This window comes from Trichechus manatus, unplaced genomic scaffold (genome assembly GCF_000243295.1).
Source record: "Trichechus manatus latirostris isolate Lorelei unplaced genomic scaffold, TriManLat1.0 scaffold00037, whole genome shotgun sequence".
Lineage (NCBI taxonomy): Eukaryota > Metazoa > Chordata > Mammalia > Sirenia > Trichechidae > Trichechus > Trichechus manatus.
The window spans coordinates 4,955,941-4,964,868 of NW_004443973.1; the positions used below are offsets into that span (position 1 = coordinate 4,955,941).

General features: G+C 36.3%; 1 pseudogene; it reads right to left on the reverse strand.

The window, feature by feature from the left end:
• Window positions 1-1,858: 1,858 nt before the first annotated feature.
• On the reverse strand, window positions 1,859-2,161 carry LOC111820418 (mitochondrial import receptor subunit TOM7 homolog pseudogene; annotated as a pseudogene).
• Window positions 2,162-8,928: the final 6,767 nt, after the last annotated feature.

Consider the following 8,928-nt stretch of genomic DNA (forward strand, 5'->3'; position numbering starts at 1 on the left):
GCCCCAGTGGCACAGTGGTTAAGAGCTCAGCTGCTAACTGAAGAGTTTGCAGTTCAAACCCACCAGTGGCTCCATGGGAGAAAAGACCTGGCGATCAGTTTCCATAGAGATTACATCCTAGGACACCTTTGGGGCAGCTCTACTCTGTCCTATAGAGTCACTATGAGTCAGAATTGACAGACAGCACACAAAAACAGAATCTCTTTCAAGAGCTATTAATTACCTGTTTCCAGAACAGATCTTATGCTTTATCTACTCAATGTTTTACATGTTTTCTGGGGGCTCTAAGATTGGTTTGTCCTTTCCCTTTTTAAGAATCAGGTTTATATATTACTCTTCAGATTCTTTTCAACATTACAGTAATATCATTAAACTCAGGTCGACAAATAAAACATGTGAGTGCATGCACCCTCCAATTCCACACCCAACACAAATATCACTCATTGATCTTTCCTGTTTAGCCTGAACTTGCACTTGGAATGCTTCTCAATGCCAAATACCAGACATCCACTACCAAAGCAATCCCAGTTAACACACAAACTTTTTGCCAATCCACACTAAAGATTAACCTATCTACTTTATTTTTTTATTATTATTTTAAGTAGTGTACCATTAACTAAAATTTTCCTGGATTCAATTGCTACCTAATCTGATGTTCTCCTACCTTAATATATTTTTCTCTTGAATTAACAATGTGACATTTATTAGCTATGACAAAGAAGATTCCTTCACGGAGGAAAAAGCCCTCCTAATGGGAACTCCAATCCTTGAGGCTTACTTTAAATTTTGTCTCATAGAAATGGGCAAAAATTTAATCTAGGAACTTTCTAAGTAAAGATACAGGATCAGAATCACAAGGTAAACATGCAGCCTTAAATCTTTACACATTTTCTCTGCACCTGCTTCATGCGTTCCTAGAATATTTTTAAATCAATTGAATCCAAAGTGCGTATTTGTTATCTTTGATGTCCAGAATATATACTTCTCACATGTTGCTTGAAATAGGTTCAGCCAGTCAGAACTGGTCAGTTTCTAGAGGCAAAAATATGGATTTTAGATTTTTATAATAGCACAGCATTGTCCTGCTGATATTTTTCCTAATGTGTTCACTGTCTCGGGTTGGAATGTGGTCCTTCCAAGTTTGTTTAGCAATAAAGCAGGCACATCAACTTTTATACATACGAAGTTCTGGTAGAAAAAGGATAAATATTCCTGATTCAATTAGGAGTTGTGTCCCTATACGCTATTTTCCTCTAGATCAATTTCATCAAAGTTCTAACATTATTTGTTTAGGCAAAGTCAAGCAGATCTTGTTGGATTTGTTAGAAGCAAAAATAAAGGCCCTAGTACAATGCCTTGACTGTGGTAGATTCTTAATAAGAATTTGCTGTTTAGTTTGATGACAGTGATTTAAAACTTATATCTCCAGGCAAATTTTGGTAGATGCGGAATCAACATAGTCCTTTATGTACCCCATCACTATGTGATAAGCAGATCTCTCTTAGCCAGATCTGGTTGAAAATATAAATTTGAAGTTCAGATAAAATATGGTGCTGGAAATATAGCTTGACCACCCTCACATCCTTGCTGGAAATATGGATGAGCCTTAGAAGTGCTAGGCAAAGCCACAGAGTAGGGGAGATTTCCCAGGGAAAGGAGTCTGAGAAGTGGTCTGAGAGGTAGAAGGAAAACCAGGAGACGATGGTGACAGAGAACTCAAAGGAAATCAGATTTCCAAGAAGGAAAGAGGGGTCTACTTTATCAAAGTATTTTTTTTTAATTATTAGAAACATTTATTTTCATACAGTTTATACCATAAATAACTCTGTAGAGGTTCTACTCTGCCACAGATGCATCTGTGAAGTAGGAGTCCTATACTATACAACTGGTAAACATCTCAACAATGTCACATTTCTTATCCCAGCCAGAGTGCACACCTTCCATGTTTTTTCTATCCATTGATTGCTTCCAAATCCAGATAACCAAATGTCCTTCATCCCCAAAGTAGGCTCAGAATGATTGGTTCAGGTATTCCAGGATCTGCACCCCTCTTAAATCCCAGGTAAACCATGAGAGGGATGAAGCACCAGTGGATGACAAACCAGCCACCCTTGAAGAGCTGCTGCAGCATTTGCTTGGCCTCTTTGCTCATCTTCACCATGATGACAGGAGGGACATCACAGTGGGAACTTCAGAGTTGATTCTGACTCATAGTAACCCTACAGAACAGATTAGAACTGCCTTGTAGGGTTTCCAGGGAGTGGCTGGTTGATTCTAACTACTAACCTTTTGATTAGCAGCCTGCGCTCTTAACCACTGTGCCACCAGGTCCCCCCCCCCCATTTTTTTTAAGATATAAAATTTAATTTATACTTGGTATAGTAGGCTCAAATTGAGACTAAAGGCAGGGAAGTATCAAAACAAGTATAGGGAAGGCTAGAGTTAGGATTATGGGAAGCTGAGGAAGTGCTTGTCAGTTCACCTCTGTTTTCATGAGAAGTTGAAGATATATTCATTTAATAAATATAAATAAGGTGGATTATGAAAGTTTGGGATAGCTACTGTGCAAAATGGAAGACAGAGTCAACTAAGAACAAGGAAAAATATTTTAGAGGGCTTTGAGAACCTAGGAGAGGCTGAGCAATACAAACTGTAATTGCACCAACATATATCATCACTATACAAGTTCCTCTGGTTGCCCAGGTGCAAACAGCAGTAGAGAAAGACTAAATTCATCCTTATTTGTAACCCAGTGATGAATCAGCAAAATTTCAAAAGATAGAACAGGAACCTCTGACAGCAAAGGTCATGTCTGAAATCCTACTCAAAAGTATCAGAAAAGTATGGACTATATTTTAAAGCTTGACTTGGGAATCAAGCAATCTGGGTTCTATCACTGGCTCTACCACTAACAAACTAATCTGTAGCTAGATTAAGTGACTAGTTTTCCTGACCTTCACCTTTCTGTAAGTCAACTCATCTATAAAATGAAGAAGCAGAAACTTCTAATCTTAAGGTCACATACAGGTCTAAAATCCCAAGACTATGATTCTTTCTTTGTGATATTCTCTTATTTATTTAACAGATATTTATTGATCACCCATACCATATGTGCCAAGCACTGTTGAAAGGACAAAGGGTAAAGAAATGAACAATTCAGACAAATTCCTTGTCTACATTCTAGAGAAAGAAGCAGACAATCAAAAACTAAAATTATGTTAAATGTATATGGATATGCGATACAATTTCAAATGGTAATAGGTGAGATGAAGAGGAAAAAAAAACAATGTAATAGAAAAACACTGAAGGGGAGGCTACCCGAAACAAGGAGATAAGGGAAGAACTCCCTTAGAAAATGACACTAGCTGATATATGAACACAAGCAAGAGCCAGCCATGAAAAGATACAAGGAAACAAATACACCAGGCTGAAGGAACAGCACAAAAGTGCTGAGGTGGGACAGAGCTTGGTATGTTTGAAGAAAAAAAAAAAAGAAGGCCAGCATAGCTGGATCATAATTAAGGAAAAGAATGACACAAGAGGAAGTTGATGAAGTCAACAAGTGCCGAATCATGTATGCAGGACCTTGTGGGCCAGGATAAGGAGCTTGAGTTTTAAATGTGACCTTTTCAATTAAAAAAAAAAAAAAATTCCTTGGATTAACAAGGATAGGAGCAGGAAGACCAATTAGGAGATTATTCAGTGTCCCATGGGAAAGATGTGTTGGCTTGGAATAGAATAGTAGCAGTGAAAGCAATAAATTAAAGATATATCTTAGAAGTAGTGGTAACAGGACTAGCTGAAAGATTGAGTGGTGGAAGGGAGAGAGTAAAGGAAAAATATATCAAGAACTATGCCCAGGTCTTTGACCTTGGCAATCAGAGATTTATAAGGGTCATTTTCTAAGATAGGAAAGCCTGAGTGAGGAAGAGCTTTCCTAGAGATGGTGAAAGATTTGCTTCAAGTGTTCTTTTTAAACAGGTTGAGTTTGATAACACTTACTGACATCCAAAAGAGACAGCAGGTGTGCAGTTAGCGCTGTTGTTGTGTGCCGTTGAGTTGACTCCAACTCACAGTGATCCTATATGACAGAGTAGAACTGCTCCACAGGGTTTTCTCCCACTGGTGGGTTCAAATCACCAACTTTTCGGTTAGCAGCCAAGCACTTAACCATTGCTGCCACCAGCAGGGAGGTTGTTCTAGAGGTAAATATTTGAAAGTCTTTAGCACATAAGTGCTTCTTAAAGCCATACAGCAAATGAGGTCATCTAAGAAAAGAGAGTGGCATAGATAGGGAAGAGAAGACTGAATTCTAGAGCTCTCCAACATTTAGAGAACAGGCAGAGGAGGAGGAACCAGAGACAGGAACTAAAAAGAAAATCAGGGCAGTTGGTCTCAAGAGGACGAGAAGAGAAAGGAAACGGCTGTCAAGTGTGTCAGTCCTGCTGAGAGGATAAGAAAAGGACGAAGAAGTAATCACTGGATTTGGCAATGTGGGAAGAACTGGTGACTTAAAGAGAACCATTTTTATTGGACAATGAGCTTATGGAGCTACCAAGTAAAGACAACTCTTTCAATACAATTTGCTGTGAATGAAAAGCAAAACAACGGGATTGAGGCAGGAAGCAGATAAGTGGTCAAAAGAGAGTTTTGTTCTGTTAAGATGTATGTCCTACAAACTCAGTTTAAGCGCACTCCAGCCAAGTTGACATGGATTGTTATTAACGTTTTCTGTCTGGCTCCCAGTACTTGGGAACAAGCATTCTTCACAGTCTATATAGTTTCCTGTCTTTCTGCTTATAGAACCTGCAGTTTAGCTTTGGTTGTTCAACTTACGTCAGTCCTAGTACATAATGAATAAACTAACTTCTTCTCATTTTTAAATTCTTGAAATATATCGAATTAAATTCTAGGAAGGAATTTTAGAGATTTAATCCAAACATCTTATTTTATAGATGAGAAAACTGAAGCACCAAGAAGATAAGTAGAATGCTTAAGTGACAGAACCAGAAATATAATACAGGAATCAATAGTTTTACTGTCTGACCAGACACACGTTTTCTGATTTTTTTTTTTTTAATTTACCTCAATATGTCTGAACACCTTTCTAATCCTAGAAGGAGCTCCCTGCAGATCTGACTGCAATAAAGCATCTTACCTTTAGCCAATGAGCCCTTTAATTTAAGCCATTTAATATCACATCCAAAGCAGTTTCTGTGAACATTTGATAGATTTTTGCTAATATACTAAGAAATCCTTTGAAATTTTGAATTGGGCAGTGAGAAGTATTTCATCACAAATGGTAGAAGACGCTTTCTTTTTACAAATTAGGAGCCTCCCCCATTAATGAGTTCCTAGAGAGCAGGAGTCTGACTAAATGTCTGGGGTGTACCACAATGCTTTACTCATTTCTTCCCTAAGAATTAGTAAAGTTAAGTATGTATTTATCATCTTCTCTGGTCCTTGAGCTAGTAAGAGTCTCAATATCTAATCATTTTATGAATCTGGAAATATGTGTAGGATGTTAATACTAGTGGTAACTTATGAATAAAAAATTGAGAACCTAGTCTTTCTTATAACGATTATAGAAACATTCATAAGTATTTACTTAAAGGAAATAATATTACTATGTAAATCACTTTCTACACGCTTTACAGAGATTGTATGGGTCAATGGTCTAAGCCTTGAATATGAGAACTGACTTTTACATCTATTTCTGAAGCTCTCTTTGTATAAGTGACTTCATCTGGAAAACGAAAAGTGAGTCCTGTTGAATAGTTGATGTAATAGTGAAACTATCCAAAACCCATCTGAAATGTCATTTCAAATAGAGGGTAAGAAAAAAAAAGTCAAATTTCAATTAGGGAAACTATACTTTAGAGGCTATTTTATGTTTTAAGGTAAAAGATGGAAACTCAGAAATGTCAAGAGAAAAAAAAAGTTGCGCTATTTCTAACCATGTTTTTTGGAATGTTTTGTAATATCCGAAGAGAATTGACTAAACCTTAAGAAAATTCTACTTATCTTAAAAAGTGTATGATAATTTTGAAATTATAAGGTGGGGAATGATTCAAAAGAATAGGCAAACTATTCAAATTCAAGGAATCTAGAATTCCCTGACAACTTTTAGGAAAGTTACTTCACTTATCTGTGGCACTCTGCACACCTGTAAAATGATTTTCAGTGAGGACTTTAATAAAGCTAAGCCTTAATGTCAGATAAAGTGCTTTATGGAAAACTATGGAAATCTGGAATTTTAAAATCTAACTTTCCTTTAAAAAGTAAATTAATATCCCCCTTGACACTAGCCCAGTTTTGTGTTGGCATAATCTAGTTATAGCTAAGCCAGAAATGAAGAGTATTGAAAGGGTCAAACTTAACAGAGCAAATACAAAATATCTAATTGGAAGCATGGAAGAAGATTTATGTAGTTTGAAAATTTTCCACCAGAATAAAACCCTTAAGATAGGTGGCAGGGTTTGACTCCAAAACCACAAAGTCACACCTAATGGCTCCTCTAGCACATAGTAACAAGTGAAACCCAGCCCAAATTCAGATTGGTCGCTTTATACTCACAATGGATATGTGTAGAAGTTTCTGCATTATAACTCATGTTAAAAACATAAAGCAGAATGGCTGACACATGACATTAGGCATTTGTCAAAACTCACAGGAGTGTACAACACAAAGAGTGAACCCTAATGTAATAATAATGTATCCATACTCGGATCTTCAATTGTAACAAAGGTACCACACCAATGCAAAATGTTAATAGTAGGAGACGCAGTGTTCAGTAGGGAAAGGGAATATAAGAGAACTCTGTACTTTCTGCACAGTTTTTCAGTAAACTTAAAATTGCTCTAAAAAATAAAGTTTACTTTAAATGTTAAAAAGAAAAGAAAAGAAACATAAAGCAGGGCAAAGTTTTGCCACCACTGAGAAAGCATCAAGTTCACAGCCAGCACCCACATACGGTATCTGGAGACTGGTGCAAACCTTATGTTTCCAAAGGCAAAAGAGTAGCTCATTCATGGCTGGAAGTTCAGTCCTTGGTTTGTAGCTGCCGCCACGCTTGAAAGGTTTTTGAGTTAAACTGTGGCTGAAGCAGAGTACAGAGGATAGGCAAAGCTAGTCAAGAAGGCTGACACAGGAAGCGATGGGGCTAAAAGGATTGTTTTCTAGCATTTGGGAATTTTCTAAATGGAAACATTCCATATATAAATACACTCTGCTTCATGTATACCAAATGGTTTTTTTGCTGCTTGGAGAAAAATCTTTGTAGGGTAGCAGCTAGATGCCATCCAGGGCTTCGTTGATCATTTTGAAACAAGCACCAGGTGAAATATCCTTTTAGACTTTGATTAGTGCTTTTTCTTGTACACAGTTAGAGAGTGGGTGGATGAAATTTTGATAGATATTTTTGTATCATTTATCGTTTCTCATTTTTTAAAATAGATAAATTCTGGGGAAAAATATGTGGAAACCAAATTATGTTTTAAATATACTGTTGAGCTTGCTGAACAAAGGGAACAGGTGTGTATTGTCTGGTAAGGTCAGCAATCATCCAGCAGCCTCCTCTGTGTGAATCTAGACTTTCATAATGGGGTTTGATTAAAGCCAAGCCCACATGCCTTATTAAATTCCATATTTATGTAGCAATTTTACTTCTTATATGATGTAAAATCACTAATTACTTCTTCCAACTCTCCTTTGAGGATGAGAGGGAAGCATTATTAATCTAATTTTATTTCTATATATGATTAACTAAACCACTTTGACTCAAATGAAAGCTAGTTATTTTCTCCCTGTTATCATGATACATATTATTGGAATATATAAAAGGTGGATTCAAAACTGTCGGAAGTTTACATATGAAACTGGATTTCTGGCTACTGCTAACACAGTAATGTTAATATTTAACAATAAAAATGGATAGGAACATCATGTTGAAAATACAGTATGTTTGAATCTAATATAGTGTGGGGGTTGGCAAACTATGGCCTACAGGTCAAATCCTACTCACCTTATGTTTTTGCATGATGCAAGAAGTAATGTGTTCTTTACATTTTAAAATGGTTGAAAAAAATCAAAAGAAAAAGAATATTTTGTGACACATAAAAATTATATGAGATTTAAATTTCAGTTTCCAGAAATAAAACTTTACTGGAACACAGCCATGCTCAGTGCTGGATTAAAGCATGTGAGGGCCCTGAACACTGATAACCTGTGCCACCCCTCCTCTGCTTACTCATGCATTCAAACGGGACATGTAAGTTATACACATATACATGTTCATATGTGTGTGTGTATGTCTTAGCTATCCATGAGGTAACTTCTTTTTAAATGTGACTATAATATTAGCTATTTAACACAAAAGTAGTGTATGCCATTTTAGCAGAATGAGATGAACTGGATTATAAAATTTTTAGTGGATGCAGGATACTAAGATTTTTCACCATATACCACATTTTCTACGTAAAGAATATTCCACATATTCTACAACAAAGAAAATGAGTCAGTGAACTTAGTTGTTTCAACAATCAATGTAAAATTCTGTTGATCTCCCACAACGAAAAATTGACTTTCACCAGTTTTGCTTTAAATGGCTCATACTTCAGTTCTGATGCTTGTTTCCTATTAAATACTCTAATTATAAATGAACAAATGAAAAGAGGTCATAAAAGAAAATTTAATGATCATAAAACAAATATTACAACAAATTACTATTGTCCTGAATTGAATTGTGTCCCCCAAAATGTGTCAACTTGGCTAGGCCATGATTCCCAGTACTGTGTGATTATTCACCATTTTATCATCTGAAGTGATTTCCCTATGTGTTGTAAATTCTACCTCTATGATGTTAATGAGGCAGGATTAGAGGCAGTTAAATTAATAAATCACTACTCAATCTACAAGATTAGATTGTGT